Source organism: Peromyscus leucopus, chromosome 8b, assembly GCF_004664715.2.
Source record: "Peromyscus leucopus breed LL Stock chromosome 8b, UCI_PerLeu_2.1, whole genome shotgun sequence".
Taxonomy (NCBI): domain Eukaryota; kingdom Metazoa; phylum Chordata; class Mammalia; order Rodentia; family Cricetidae; genus Peromyscus; species Peromyscus leucopus.
Genome location: NC_051086.1, coordinates 17,165,676 through 17,182,443, shown reverse-complemented (window position 1 = coordinate 17,182,443; position 16,768 = coordinate 17,165,676). Strand labels below are relative to the sequence as shown.

Here is a 16,768-nt window from a genome sequence, read left to right as displayed (position 1 = left end):
TGAACAGAGTGTTGTGTGCCTTCAGAAGCCATTTCAATTAGGCAGATGTTAATTATTGTCCTCAGGCAGACCTCAGGAGGCACCAGGGAGGCATGTTTCCATGTCCAGTGATCACTGAGTGATCTTACATGATGATCTAACAAAACAGCAGGTTTCTGAGCCAGGCTTCATGCTCTAACACATTAAAGCAAGTCACAAAGCTATGGAAGATTAGAAATTCATGGGATCATGGGAGTCATTTAGTGTCAATGCAGAAGGAGACTTGGGAGGATGTCTAGAACCAGGTAAGTAACGATAATGATGCATGTGCTTGAACATTCTGAGGTAGGCATCTATAATTTGTACCTGGCTGTCATCTAGCCCCCATTTTCTGGTGACAGTGTCTAGATTTTGGAAGTGACCCACACAAGTTAAGTGCATGGGCCTACAGCTCATGTTCTCTTCACCATACCATGCTGCCACTGCTGGAGGATATGTGATAATTTTGATAAAGCCAGGTATCTGACCCATGGTAGAAATCTTATCCATGTTTTTCATACTTGCATTGGGAAATCCAAAAATGGAAAATAAGTTCTTAATTACTCTATTCTTCAAGAAAATTTGCACAATATTTCTTTCTTAATAACATTGCAGGGCTTGTTTAGCTAAGGTACCAAGTACTGAAGCAAGAAGAACCCACAAATCATACTGGAGAAGGAGGAAAGTATTACGTTCCTGTTTTTAATGACATACCTCATGACTGGGTGCAGTCAATGAGCATACAGTTCTTTGATGGTCAGAAGAAATTTATTGGTATAGAGAAAGTAAAATGTTTGTGTTTAGTTGGAAGCTCCATCTCAGCCTCCCTTCCTCTCTCCCCAAATCTTGCCTTTCTCAGAAAGCCTGCCAAGCAGCGGCTCCTCCCCCAAAGCTGCTCAAAATTGTGCCTACAGGATATTTAAGCTCTGGTCCCTAGACCTGCCATGTGATTTCTTCTCCTCCCTCCCCTGACTCACTTCTGGGGGCTTCAGAGTCACCCAAGAGTGCTTTTCTCATTAACCTGGGCTTGTAATTTGGATTGATATGGCTTTTTGTGTTGGTGGAGAAACCTACTTCTGGGGATCCAGAAATACTTATCAGTTTGCAAAACAATTACTTAATAGATATGTTTATTACACCATGTTTATAAGAACAAATAAATCAGAATCAACCTAAATATTCACCATTTGGGGACTGCATATATATTTTTGATACTTTCATAAAATATCATGTATCAATAAAAACAGTAAGTTAACTATCAATCACAATAAGATTCATCTGGAAAGATATCCCTAATGTTATAACAGTGGCACTTCTATCTTAGGGGTAGCCAACGGCTGTCTAACTGTTCTTAAGGCCTGCTAGATAGTAAGGAATTCATAATTCATGCCTGTTACTATAAACCTAGATAATTATCCATGGCCAGAGAAGTCATAGGCCCTAGAGGAGAATCCACTACTATAATTTTCCTAAACAAGTGTAATTTTTAATTGTATTCAAAATTTTTATTCACATACATGCACCTGTCACTCCTCATCACAAAATCTTCTTTTTGCCTCAGATGGAGACTGTTACAGAGATATAAACTTGTCAAAATACAGAGAACAAGCATTTGTGCGGTGCTCAACCCTGAGTGATATACCTACAATGCAACTTCTACATCTAAGGCTCAGGGAACATCACAAAAGAGGAAGCAGAAAGATTATAAGAGGACCAGGATGGCTGCTGCTAGATAGTATCCCCATGAAATGCACCCATTAACTTGCAGCAGTATAATTTCCTGGATAAGATTGGTATAATACCATCAGTTGACATGCCAGTGTGGATGTATGGTATTTGACAAAGCCCTTCCCCAAGATGGAAAGCTAAATAGTTCAATAGCTATGGAGAGAGGGAGAATCAGTTTCCTCCTGTGATGAACCCCCACAGGGGTTGTACAATCCCAAGTAGTCAGCTCTGGATGCTTGTACATATGAGCAATGCTAAATGGATTCTATAGTTTCTATATATGAACACACACACACACACATACACACACACACACACACACACGTCTCTCTGTGTATGTAACAATAATAAGGAACAGGTCATGGATTTCAGAGAGGAAACTGGAGAGGAGTTGGGGGAAGGAGAGGCAGAGTGATGTAGCTGCAGTGCTCATGTGTGAAGCTGTCAAAAATTAAAACTAAATCTAAATTAAAAAATAAGCTAAGCATACCATCTAACTCCACTCCTGAGAAACATGAAGTGAATGAAAAACATGGTACAGAAAGTGAGTAAGATGTTAGGTTTAAGAAGGCAGGACATCTGCACATGCATTCATATGGGTGTAAGATTTCACCGATGGTCAATACACATACAGGTAACTGTTTTAGGGGAGGGGATTGGAGAGTTTTGAGACAGCTGGGAAGCTTAATTTTTATTAAACAATGATTATGTATTAAGCATATTTTTATCACGCATTTGAATGTCCTATTTAGTATATACACAGAAATAATTTGAAAGCAATAATAATTTGAAAGCAATGAACAGCTTGCTAGAAAATAGAAAGTCTCTCTTGGAGTTAGCACCTGAACATTTATGCAGTTTTCAATCTGAGGCAGCATGTTTTGGTACTTCACAATGGGATTTTTTTCTATTATAAGGGAGGATGAAGTTCTGTCCTTTGTTAGATAATGGATTGCAACTGGAAATCATAATGTTAAGTAAATTAAGCCAGTTCCAGGATGGCAAAATCAGATGGAAAAATCTAAAATTTGTAGGTTCGAGACCATATAGACACTTAAAATTATAGATGTACAGATGCCATGAAAACAGAAGGAAAACTGTGCAGTGGGATGGAGGAAACTTCAGATAATTCTCTCTTTCAGCTGTGCTGGTCAAAAAGAGAAATTGACTGTCACACACTTGCAAATTATGAGAGCCCCTCACCAGAGCCTAATCATGTTGGCACTCTGATCTTGGACTTCAACCTCTAGAACTGTGAGAAACTGTTGTTTGTTTTTTTCCAGAGTGAAGCTCACTGGTGCAGTGTGGGAGAAGGGCTATGCCTTCCAGAGCTAAGAGGCACAGGTGAGAGGAAAGAGCTGTCTACACCTTACTTCATGTCCCATTCCTCCTGGCATTGATCACAGGGTGAGGAGGAGGCTGCTTGTCTGTTTCCCCTCCTAAGTCTAAGCCACTGGCTGGAAGCAGCTTTCTCCATCTAGCTCATCTCTTTGTCGCCAGGGAGTCACGTGCCTCTTATCTAGTGACAGATCAAGATGTACCTTATAAAGGTACTATGTGCTGCTCACACGTAGAAAGGATGGATTCTGAAAAGGCTTTGCTGAAGGGCTATACACCCGGCCAAAATAGCTTAAAATTATTCTACAAAGTGATCTTCAGAGAGGCAAAAGCAAGCTAGTGGCAACAGTATCTGTTTGAATGTCATATGGGTCTTTGTCTAAATCCCGGAACTGCCTGTCTTAGTTGTGACATGTTGAATAAGCTGAATAAGTGGTTTTTTCTTCCATGTTTGCTTCTTTACTTATAGTAATAATGTTTCACGCAGTGGTTCTCAACCTGTAGGTCATGACCCCTTGGGTTGCATATCAGATGTTGACATTACAATTCACAACAGTGGCAAAATTACAGTTATGGAGTAGCAACAAAATAATTTTATGGTTTGGGGTCACCACGATGTGAGGAATTGTATTAAAAGGTTGCTGTGTTAGGAAGGTTGAGAGCCACTGCCTTAAGAGAGAATGGTGAAGATCAACCTGGGTGGCAGTCAGCTTATCAAATAGCTCCCAACAATGCCTATCTACTATTAAATCATGCCATCATGTCATCCTTTCCTCTAGAATGGACATAGTGATGACTAATGAATCCATTAGGAAAAAGAGTCAAGATGTCACAAAAGGCTGATCTCCCTGCTGCTGGCATGCTGATTACAGTTCTTCCATCTCACATTGATGGGGCAGTATTCAGATTGTAGCCAGAGAGGAACTGAGACTTACAGTGCATAAGGACCCCTAGGACCTCATTGTGGCCAGTAACATGATAACCATGAGCTTGTGCTTGGGAGAAGATCTACCTTAAGTCAAGTTGTTGGCTCATACTGTGCTTATGGCCTGAATCATGAAATCCAGAAAAGCTGGACAGGGATTGTCAACCTAAGGTCAACTGTGAGATTATACACTTTATCCTTTAAAGTAACTCTATGTTGAGTACTTTGCTAAACAGTAATAGCTAACTAATGTACTATGTACCTCAGTATGACATGAAGCCAGCAAGATGGTCCATGGGTAAAGCCCAATGACTTGGGACCCACATGCTGGAAGGAGAGAACCAACTTCTACAGTGTCCTCTGGTCTTCCTGCATCTGTGCCACAGTACATAAGCACAGGCACACACATGTATAGAAATTCATACATCTAATAAAAATAAATAGAAAATAAACATATGGCATATATTATTATATCTATATATCATATATATATGATATATATATCATATATATATATAGTGACTATTACCAATCAAAACAGTTTTTGCTGGGCAGTAGTGGTGCACGCCTTTAATCCCAGCACTTGGGAGGCAGAGCCAGGCAGATCTCTGTGAGTTCAAGGCCAGCCTGGGCTACCAAGTGAGTTCCAGGAAAGGCGCAAAGCTACACAGAGAAACTCTGTCTCGAAAAACCAAAACCAAAACCAAAACCAAAATAGTTTTCCTGATAAGTCTAGATAGAGGCTCAGAATCACTTCCAATTAAGTTTATTTTATTAATTAACAATCTAAAGGAGCATTTGTGTGTGCATATATATATATATAGTAATACATTATTCTCAAATGTGTATAAACTGTAGAAGAGTTCAATAGAGCTAACATATTAGCACATATATTTCCTCATGCATTTGTAGTCTTTTGGTGAAGTTAACACTTGAAACCTACTCTTAGTGGTTTTCGAAACTATGATATTCTGTTTTAAAGTCAGACAGACCTTTGTCTAAATGCCAGTGCTGCCTATCTCAGTTATGCTCCCTTGAATAAGAGACTCTATGCCCTGTGCTTGTTTACTCGCTTGTAACAGTAGTATTAATTTTAAGAGGTCATGGTTAAGACTGACCAGCAAAAGTTCTGGGTGGCAGGTTGATGTCACCATGTTATACAATAGAGCTCTTGAACTTATTCTTCATACCTCAATGAAATTTATCTTTTTGACCAATGTTTCCTTAATTTCTCATGAAGTTTATATAATTGATTCATCTTTTCTTCCCCAGGAGCATGCACACACTAATGTAAACATAGTGGGCACTTGCTTCATCTTGGTGAGTAACCAGTAGCATAGAGCTTGCTCCAGTTTGCAGCAGGTTTATAGTCTAGACCATGAACTGACAGTATTTAAATAAACACATGAACGACTAAGCTGATTGCTTGCCGTAAGAGCAGTCTCCTTAGTGTTATTGGCATGGTTTGTCTCCTCCTCCCCCGCCTTTCTTCTTACCTTTCCTTTCTCTGATAGGATCCCCTGGCCTGACAGGCATATCTAGAAGGGCTCTGTTCTGATAGCCCATGGACAGTGTCATGAATCTAGCTTTTAATGACTCTTCCCTTGACACAGTCAGAGGACCACTCACAGACCAAGAGACATCACCAAAGGGATAACTGTATGTGTGGAGAAAGCCTTGCATATGTGAGAATGTTTTGAGGTCATTTAAAATGTAACTTCAAATGACAAGTATTTTTAAACAAGGGGTTGAATAAAGAAATTGATTGCCATTAATGCCTGAGATACAGTGCTAATTCACAGTAAAAATGATGTGTATACATGAAACATACATACAATGTTAAGATGTCTGATGTACAGTTAAACTTAAAAGGCAGTTACTAAGTAAATACACATATGAAACTTCAGGATCACTTTTATGTGTATAAATATCTATATCCCATGTCCTGGTTATCACCATCACCCCTGGTAAACTTAAGCCAAAGAATATAGTAACAGATAAACATTTCATCTTGCCCAGGTAATATATTTATGCTATAATTGGGGTCTTCAAGGACCAGTCCAGTGGTTGTCATGGATATTTGGGATAGATCAATAAATGCGATTTGAAAGGCAACATAGTCTTTGTGCATGAACCCAACTACTGTAGTGGATAGCCATTCCAGCTTGGATCTGGAAGTTCCAACCCCCATTGAGACTCTGGCAACTGTCACGCCTATGAGGTGGGGCCAGGGGAGGTGCCTGGAGACCTGAGATCTAGATGGGCGAGCACTCTCTGTTCTGGGACCCTGAATGGTGGAGGTGGACCTAGCAGAGCTCCAGAGAACACCGCTGGACTGTGATACACCTTCCCCAGACCCCGCGACCTACCTATCCCTTAATTTGTAAGTTACCCACTAAATAAATCTTCCTTTTAACTATGTGAAGTGGCCTTAATAATTTCACCAATAAACTACTTCCTATAATTGCCCAAATACATGTCCAGCACATATCTGATATCTAAAACTAAATAGAAACATATTAAGGAAATGTTTTCTTTGGCCACACAAAGCAATCACCTATGTTTGATGAGGGAGTTAGTATGCAGAAGAATAAATTTGAGAGTCACATTAATAGAATCAACTCCTACAGGTAGGCACCAGCCAAAATTCTTTAGCTAATGCCCAACTCCCACCCCACCGCTGATATTCAGCTTTCTTTCCCCGTGTCTTCTTTTTCGACAGGTGGAATGTTTTATTAAGTATCCAGGATCTCTGGAGCTGTGCATGTCTTTGTGAAGATCCCAGACAAATTAGAAAGTCAAATTAGCAATGCATATTTAATGCTGCTTTGTAGTTTTTTTTTTTTAAGTTGGCAGCAATGTTTACTCTTTGAGGGGGAGTTTATAATTATGCAAATTGAAGAAATAGTCTGCCTATGCTATAATGATAATGACTTGGGTTTTATATCCAGAGTCAAAGTATTTCTGTTCATTTCTTAACTTCACCTGTGACTTGAGGGGAGGTTAGCCAAGGTGGAGATCTTAGAAATGGATATTTTCATCAGTTTGATCTTAGAGGAATGGCTGATGAAATTTGCATAGCCTTATTGTCCCATGGACACTGCCAATGGCCTGTAAAATGAACATCACCCCCTTGTCTTCTTTCTAAAAAGATATTCATTTTGTTTACTTTGCTCCAGAAGACCCTGGTATTTCAGAGTTATCATCTCTAGACCTAGGAACACTAATGACTGGTTTAAAGTATGCTGGGTGGCCTCACATGCTCTGTCACAGGAGCATGTGACACATTCAGGCAAATGAACATGAGTAGAAGTTTCCTGGGGACTTTCTAGAAAAGTGCATGAAAAGAGAGACATGGAAGAGATACCCATCTGAAATCAGAATCAGGTCTTGGTGGCATTGTTAGTTGTCTCCGCTCTCTATGGACTTGCTCTATACAAGTCAATAACTTAAAAATATTACTTAAGCCATGTTGAGCCTATATTTTCTGTTGTTTACAGACAAGAACACATTTTTTTTTTAAAGACAGGGTTTCTCTGTGTAGTTTTGGTGCCTGTCCTGGATCTCGCTCTGTAGACCAGGCTGGACTTGAACTCACAGAGATCCACCTGGGTCTGCCCCCCCCCCTCCCAGTGCTGGGATTAAAGGTGTGTGCCACCATCGCCTGGCTACAAGAACACATTTTAATGATATATACCTTGATAGTTCCTAAATTGCTCAGTGTGTATACACATTTATGTTCATGCATATGTAAACATTGCAGAGAAACTAGAGCCATATATTTGGCATCTGATTGACTAATGAAGTTACTGACACTTGCTTAAGTGCACTGAAGGAAACAGTTGCAGTTTAGTGAAGCTCCTCTGGGCATCAAGGGGAGTCCATATTGTATGATCAACCAAGAAGAAGAAAAACAACTTACTATTCCCACTTTAGCTTTCACTGGAACAAGTCTCTGCAGTCACTCATGATCTTCCTGCCACTGTGAGGCTGAAAGACACAGGAGGGGGAATAAATATAAAATGTGCAATCTCACTTTGGCATCAGGCAGTAATTAAGTATTTTGCCCTTTCCATTCCAGCTGGCTGACTCCAGCTCCAAATAAACTTCACAAGCAAGCTGGACATTTTCCCAGGAAGCTGTTTCAATGGTAACGGTTTGCTCCGACCAGGGAATCAGGTCTTCTGTTTTATCTGCCAACATGCAGAATATAAATGACGTTCCATGTTCTCTTGGATGTCAATCTAAATGCCTCCTCACTCCATGGGACACATCTTGGTCCAACCACTTGGTGCATTTCAATTTTGCCCCATAGACCAGTTCAGAAAGAAGATCAGATGTGATTCAAGTTAATGAAAGTAAAACAAACATGGTTGAAGATGTGGAGTGAAAGAGAAGATCGCTTTCTACAGAGCTAAATGTGGAGAAGATGCATTTCCGGCAGCTATTGGGGTGTGTGTGTGTGTGTGTGTGTGTGTGTGTGTGTGTGTGTGTGTGCCTGTCTGTCTGTGTGTGTCTGTGTATATTGCAGTTTTGAGTGAAAGGTAACTAGCTCTGATATAGCCTCTTGACTCAGCCATGATTAAAATGATTGACACTTTTAGGAGTAAACAATACATACCCTCTTTGTTGCTAAGCCAGGCTAGTTTGATAGCGTTGGCTTTTGCTTTGCTTAATCAACTTGGTTTTGTCCTTTATACATATTCACTGATTGCAGTAAAATGAAGACAGCTGATACACTAATCAGTGTCTTTATTGATCTTAAACATTTCTGCTTTATTATTAATGGAGGGAAAGCAAACCTGGTACTGGAAACCTAGCCAGATTTTCCAGGGCTAGTGGGGTCATGGACCTTACAAAAGAATCCACTACCACCACTTTCCTAGACTAGCCCAATTCCTTACTGCATTCCAAATCTTACCCTTATACCCATAGATAATTGTAGGTACTACCCCTCATCAAAGGAGCCTTTATTTACAGTAAATGGAGACCATAATAGAAACTTGACACAATGCAGAGCTCAACAGAGGGTATGGAGCCCATCCCCAATGGATACATCTATACCACAGCTCCTTCATCTATGACTCAGGGAACATCATGAAAGAGGCAGTAGATTGTAAGAGCCAGAATACCAGGAGGTCTGCTGTTTCTCTTAGAATGACTGCATTAAAAAAATGAGAACAATAGCAATATCAATAGGCGTGCTAACATGTAAGGGGGAGAATTTCATGGGGTCTTATCTGTAGACAAAGAACTACAGGAAACTAATGACATTTGGGAGGAGAGGAATTAGCCTTTCTCCAGCATGAGCACAGTGAATAGTTATCCAGTGCAAAGTGTTCAACCTTGAAACCATAGAAACACATATAAGAAAACAGACTCAGCAGAATCTATTTATAAATATTTACACACACACACACACACACACACACACACACACACACACACACACACACACGCATATATGTGGTCTGTAGCAGGCTTTCTTTTGGGCCACCAACCAGTTTCCAAATCATGATGCAGAGACTTATTCTTAGTTATGAAAGCTCAGCCTTATCTTATGCGTGTCCCACTAGCTCTTATAACTTAACATGTTTCACTTCATCTACATTTTGCCTCAGGGCTTTCCATCTTTCTTTCATTCTGTATGTCCTACTCCATGTCTGTCTGTTTGGCAGCTGCCTGGCTGTGGGCATCTCTCTCTCTCTTTCTCCCTCATTCTTTTCTCTTGTTCTTCTCTCTCGAGCCTAGATTACTCCTCTAGTGGTTGATATATCGTGCACCCCAATAAACTTATCTGGGAGTCAGAGAACTGAACAGCCACTCTATTAAACATAGAGGTTAGGCAGCAGTAGCACATGCCTTTAACCCTAGCATTCTGGAGGCAGAGATCCATCTGAATCTCTGTGCGTTCAAGGTCACACTGGAAACAGCCAGGCATGGTGACAAACACCTTTAACCTCAGCACTTGAGAGCTCATGTTTTGCTTGGGAAAAAAACACACCTTTAATCCCAGGAAGTGATGGCAGGAAGCAGAAAGGAATATAAAGCATGAGGAACAGAAACTAGAGACTTCTTAAGCTTTTAGGCTTTTAGCAGCAGTTCAGTTGAGATCCATTTGGGTGAGGACTCAGAAGCTTTCAGTCTGAAGGTTCATGGAAACAGGATCTGATGAGGAGTTGTTGAGGTGAGGTTAGCTGTGGCTTGTCCTGTCTGTCTCTCTGATCTTCCAGCTTCCACTATGATCTTCCAGCTTCCACTCCAATATCTGGCTCTGGGTTTGTTTTTATTAATAAGACCTTTTAAGATTCATCTTACATTCCCAAAAATGGATTATGGATATTTGTCTTTGTTTAGATTGTTGGTTGCAAATTGTTATTGGTCATAGTCAATCTCTTTCTAAAAGAAGAAAGGGGGATATGATATAGAAATGTAGGATATAGATATGATAGGATAAAACGGTAGATTATTGAATTTACTTTTAAAGAGCAACAACTTATTTGAAATGTTTTACATTGCTGTAGATTTTAGTTAATTACAAATTTAAAGTTAGTTTTGTTATACTGTATATATATTTCTACTTTTGTTTAAGGTATTATCTTTATGTAACTCATTTAAATTGTAATGAATAATTAAGAAATACAGATTAAAAATTAGTCTTCTATGATAGTCAAACTTATAGTCATGTTAGTTAAGTTTTCTAGGTATACATAAATATAATTCAATTTGGTAGGTAATCTTCAAACACTTCAAAGACCTACAGAATATGGCATTTAAAATGTTTTAAAAACCTAGACTTTCTGGACAGTTTGATATGTCTGCTCCTGGCAGCACTGATTTACTTCAAAGAGAAAGATGGGCATCAAAGATACTCTATATGGAGTTTATCATCTTCTTGGCAAAAATAGCCTTTTGGATAAGAAACTGCTCTTGCCTGGACTGCTGATAATATGTTGTATAAACTAGACATATAGGACCCAGAGGAAAATGACCACTGAATTTGCCAAAACAAGGCAAAATGGTCCTTTAGTTTCCTGCTTTGCAGAGAAGACTGCCAAATATTCTACAGGACACATGGAGAAATAACTAAAAAACTCTAGGCCTAGAGGCTGAAGATGGATGCCCCAACATGGCAGAGGAACTTTGGATGACTGTCCAGGCAGCCAGCTGTCTCTGTCATTCTAGATTTTTGGAAGTTGCTTACAATGCACTTCTTATTTACATAGGTAATATTATATCCTTCTGGAGTCTTTGATGTAGTTGAAGACTAGATAGTTATAATTATGATTTTTCCCTGGTTATGATAAGAGGTAAGTTAGATATGAAACCTTGGACTCACAAATATAGAATGAATAAAATATTTTTCTTTGAATTTGCCAAATATAAATGGACTGGATATTGTAACTGTGATTCTTGACTGATAACTGTTGCATTATATGTAATTTTACTATGTTAAAGTTAAAACCTTCCTTTTTGAAAAAAATGAAAGGGGAAGCACTGTGGATATCTTTCTGTATGCTGTGAATATGTGTTGCTTTGATTGGCTGATAAACAAAGCCATTTGGCCTATGGCAAGGCAGCTTAGAGGCAGGTGGGAAGTCCAAACAGATAGGAAGAGAAAGGAGAGGTAGAGAGATGCCAGCCGCCACTGAAGGAGAAGCAACATGCCAACAGACCGGTAAAGCTATGGAACATGTGGCAAAACATAGATTAATAGAGATGGGCTAATTTAAGATACAAGGGATAGCTAGCAAGAGGCCTGCCATAAACCATACAGTTTATAATTAATATAAGTCTCTGTGTGTTTAATTGGGCCTGAGCTGCTGTGGGACTGGGCAGAACACAGGAAAACTTCCAACTACATCCTCCTCCTTATTCTCTCTGCCCACTAGCCCCACGCCCCATCCCTCTACTGCCTAGGTATTTGCCATTCAGCTTTTATTAGACCAATCATGTGCCTTAGGCAGGCAAGGTAAAACAGCAACACATCTTTGCATAATTAAACAAATACAGCATAAGCAAATGCAACACACCTTTACATAGTTAAAGTAATATTCCACAACAGTGGTCAGTCTTGAGGCCATATATACACATACAACAAAAGACTCAGTAGAATCTACTAATAAATATTTATGCACATACATATACACACACATAAAATAATGATCAAAGAAAAAGAGGTTATCAGTTTGAGAGTAGGGGCCATGCAGGGGTTCAAGAAGAATGTCTGGGAGGGACTGAAGGTAGGAAAATAAATAAGGAAGTGGTGTAATTCTATTTCTACTAAAAACAGTAAAAACTTTCTGCTTTGGAGGAAATGGAGTGGTCTTGCAAAGCATTACTGAGGGAGCTATCTACATCATTCTAACAAGGTAAAGATTGCACACACACATGCATATATACACACATGAATACACACAGATGTATGCACACATACTCACAAACACACACTTATACATATATGTCTCCGTGCTTGTGCATGCACAAACACACACACACACACACACACACACACACACACACACACACACACACACACACAGAGTATAGGCTTTAGATGCAAGTATATCTTCTCCTGGAAGTATCTGGCTAGGGGTAGTTGATTCTAGTTTTCTCTCCCCACAGGAGTGCTGACTTAAGCCTACAACCTGTCTTTGTTTCCTTCATCTTGTCCTTCTGACCTGGTCATCTCTTTACCAGGCCTCTCTGCTGACTTGTGACTGGACTAACCACACACAGTATTCGACCTTCCCAAGGCTTCACTGGGAGTCACTAAGTAAGGGTCACAAAGAAACTGTCCATAGCTCCTGAATCTTGATGGAGTTCTTTTGGCTCACATTTTTGGAAATTGGTCTATGTTTAAACATTGAAAAGTTTTACACTAGAAGATTTCAGGTTTCATATAAAAAAAGCTCAAAAGGGCTGTCAATACAGTCTTTTTTTTCCCACATGGTGACCCAAGGTAAGTGTGAGTGGTGTCTATTATCTCTAAGCAGAGCAAGGTTGATTTTTTTTTTTTTTGCTATATCCTCCAAGTGGTGCTCACTTCTGCCACCTGCCGGGGCTAACTGTAAGTACAGTGATGGTCAACCTCTACCCCAACTTTTCTACCATCTACTTGGGGCTAACTCAACTGAAGTCCACCTTGCCCCACAGTGGCTGTATCTGAAAGCAGCTTGGGTATCGCCAGCTTCCCATCTCAGTCCCTCTATAAAAAGCTCTGTGTGGCTTTCTTATTTTGTCCTTATCCTTGGCCTATTGTTTACCTGCCTCCCCACCCCAAATGCATACACTATTTATTTTACACTATTTATTTGATTAGGAAAAAAATGTGTTTATAAGTACATTTATGAAAATGAAAATTTGCTATTTCCTTCAGGGGACAGAAAGCAGATGAAAGCTGTGTGGTATCATCTACCAGGCAATACATGAGACATCAGAAGACTCGGTCACTCTGTAATCTTTTCTAAATTGTTCCCTTCTCTTGACTTTAATTTCTATGTCTGTCAGATAAGAATGTGGTGCTAGATCACAATTATGAGCTGCTGACCCGTTGGTTATATCCAGTTATTGGGTCCTGTTTTTCTTTCGTTGATTACATACAATAACTAAAGGGAATGTATCAATTAATAATCCAGAATACAAACTTCCCAGAACTTTTTTTTTTTCAATTTAACAGTGTTTTTCCAAATTTCTGTATAACAATGATAGGGTATGTGGCTTCTCCCCTTCTTCACCCACCTCCCAGAGTACATACTTATTGTCTCAACATTTGTTATAGTCACTAATGTCTTTGTCTTGCCTGGTGAGCACTTTCTCTTGATGCCCTGTGAGATGCATGACCCTCCTTTAATGAGTAGAGGATGATGCTAAGTGTCAGAGATGACTTGAAGCATTCTACTAAACCTTAAGGAATCTCTCCTCCTTCCCACTGGAAAGCTGAAAAGCAACAAAGTGTGCAGGGCTTTGTGAAGGTCCTTCCACACAGTTAAACCTGAAAAGGCAACAGACTGGCTTTGAAAGCAGCAGAAATATTCTTCCGTTGGGGTTGGTAGCTGATTCTCTAAGTAATTTGCAATTCAAGTGTCTCTTTGTTTTGTATGAAAATTTGCTGCTATTTGGAAAGTGGGGACGAGCTAAATTGCATCCTGCTGGTTTTACTTTGACTGTATCAAAAAAGAAACTGTTAATCTGGTTCCATAATTAACTTCCCTGTTTTAAAAAGGCCCTGGGAGAGAGTCCAGAGAGTGGCTGTCAACTCCCTGCCTCTCTGCTCAATAACACTATTCAATAGGATGCCCTGAAAGGAGAATGGTTCCAGGTGGAGAGGACTCTTGATTATCTCTCTGATCTTCTGTCTCCTTTATCCTCATTCAGCTAACATTTAGTGAGCTCCCACTGCAGGTAAGACACCAGATCAGTTGGGGGTATCAGGATAATAAATCCCTGAAGAGCTGCCAAGGAACACAGTTAATTTTCCATCCATCCATCCATCCATCCATCCATCCATCCATCCATCCATCTATCCCTCTCCTCCCTCCAAAATATGCCCAGTTTGCTTTTCCAAGTCCTATGTGAGGCACTGGTATTTGAGAAACACAAAACAGACTTAATCATCATTGAAAAATTCTGAAATAAAGAGACCACTCTTGACCATTGCTATAGAGTTAGCTTCATTGAAAAGAAGGCAATAACATTGGCTCTGACCTCTAAGTTATCTGTGACCTTGCATGTACTTAGACATGTTCATGGTGTGTGTGTGTGTGTGTGTGTGTGTGTGTGTGTGTGTGTAAGAGGGAGAGAGAGAGAAAGAGAGGGGGAGAGAGGTAGAGAGGGAGATACACACAGAGAGACAGAGAGGGGGGAAGAGAGAAAGAGAGAAAGAGGGAGAGGGGGAGAAGTGCTTGAGTTTATTTCCACCAATCATTCCATCTTCTCATATATTTGTCTAAATGCTTATCTGTGGTGTACTCAGTGAAAAACAGTACTGTGACCACTAGAGACAGCAGCACAGACAAGGTGCTTGTCTTCCTGAAACTTAGATGGAATGGCTCTCTTCCCTAGGGCACAGGAAGAAAGAACAGAGAGCAAGCCGGAGTAGGCCTTCAAGTTGTCCCCTCAAGGAGAGGGATGCCCATTAGATGGTCTTTCCTACCTTCTCTCAGATAATTCCGGTGGTACCTTGTCTCTTTATTTTCATTAAGGGGCAACTGTTATCTCTTTCCTTTCTTTCCTTTTCTCTGAAGTTTAAAGAGAGAATGTTCTGGAATATAATACATCAACCCCCCCAATCCTATCCTCAGATCCATCCAGGAAGAATAAACAAGGAACTTGGCACTTTATAGCTCACTCTCAGCCCACGTCACTCCTTTGGGAAGAGGTAGTGATCCCAGTCTTAACCTTGGATGCCATTCTGTATGTGCCAGAGAAAATCACCCTGTTATGTATAAATTTTGGCCTGAAAGCTGGCTGGCCCTGACACATTCTCTATGTGGGTTTTTAGAATTGGTGCATTATGTACATGTAGATGGAAACCAAGCCTTCATATTGTGTTAGCCTTAAAATCATAATAGATTAGAATTCTTACATCTGGAAGATATGTGAGAATCAAGAGAAAACTGCTTCTTGTATTTTGTATCTGTAAATAAGGAGGCATGAGCCAAATAATATGGGCAATTTCTAAAAAGCACAGATGGGTCTCAGCTAAGAGCTAGCAAGGAAAGGGTTATCTCCGTCTTCCCACAGCAAGAAACTAGATTCAGCCAGCAACCTGAATGAGGAAGATATCCCAGGGTTTTCCATTATTCTGATTCTATAGAATCACAGCAAAGCTGGTTGCTTAATTTGCATTCTTCTGACCCGAAAGATGACCAGAGGTCAAACCATCACACAAATTCTGGGTAGCAAGATGAAGGAGCTAAGAACCCCTGACGTTTAAAGAGTATGCCCTGGTTGCTCCATGTAATACTTGTACTTCTGTTTCATTTGCCAAAACTTGGTCACATGATCACATGCAGCTTGCAGAAAGCATAGGCAGGTAACTGCAAATCAGGATTCTCAGAGACCGAACCCCTTCCTTTCACGTATTTAAAGTTCAAGTGGATTAAATCTCAAATGTAAGATACCAAATGATGACAGACTTGGAAGAAAACATAAGGATAATGAATCAGGACATTTGCCTGGACAAAGATTCTTTAGATGAGATTACAAATTGAAGCAAAGATGTGTATATACTCTTTGTACCAATTTCTCTGTACAGAGAAATATGTACACATAGGCAAATAAGATTATATCAAAATGAAGGACCTTTTATACAACAGAGTAAAAAAGATAGCCTTCAAAATGGGAGGATATATTTGCATACTATATAACTGGCAAGATGTCCATACATAGAATTTACATGAAACTTAGTGCAATATAAAAGAACTTGATTGAAAATGGATAGAGCTCTTATTAGGTACCTCTCAAAAGAAGGCATGCAAAATGCCATAGGTAAATGAAAAAATACTCAGCATCAGGAGTCTTTAAGGTTCTGCAATTTAAACTTCACTGAGTTACTCCCTCACTCCAATTAGAATGGCTATTATAAAAAAGACAAAAGGAATCAAGCATCAATGAATATACAGAAAAAAGCAAACCATTATGTAAAATGGGTGAAATTTTACTTAATACAGATCATTGGGGGTAAAAGTTGAGAAGGGTCTTCAAAATTTAAAAATAGAACTACTCAATTACCCATCAGTCCCAGCACTGATTATA

General features: G+C 39.7%; 1 protein-coding gene across 1 annotated transcript in view; it reads right to left on the bottom strand.

Annotated features, from left to right (window-relative positions):
* Positions 1-8,156, bottom strand: part of Atp10b (ATPase phospholipid transporting 10B (putative)) — a 182,613-nt gene extending 174,457 nt beyond the window's left edge. The window contains 1 exon segment of the mRNA XM_037200559.1: positions 7,932-8,156. The gene's annotated coding sequence lies outside the window, so the exon portion shown is untranslated.
* Positions 8,157-16,768: the final 8,612 nt, after the last annotated feature.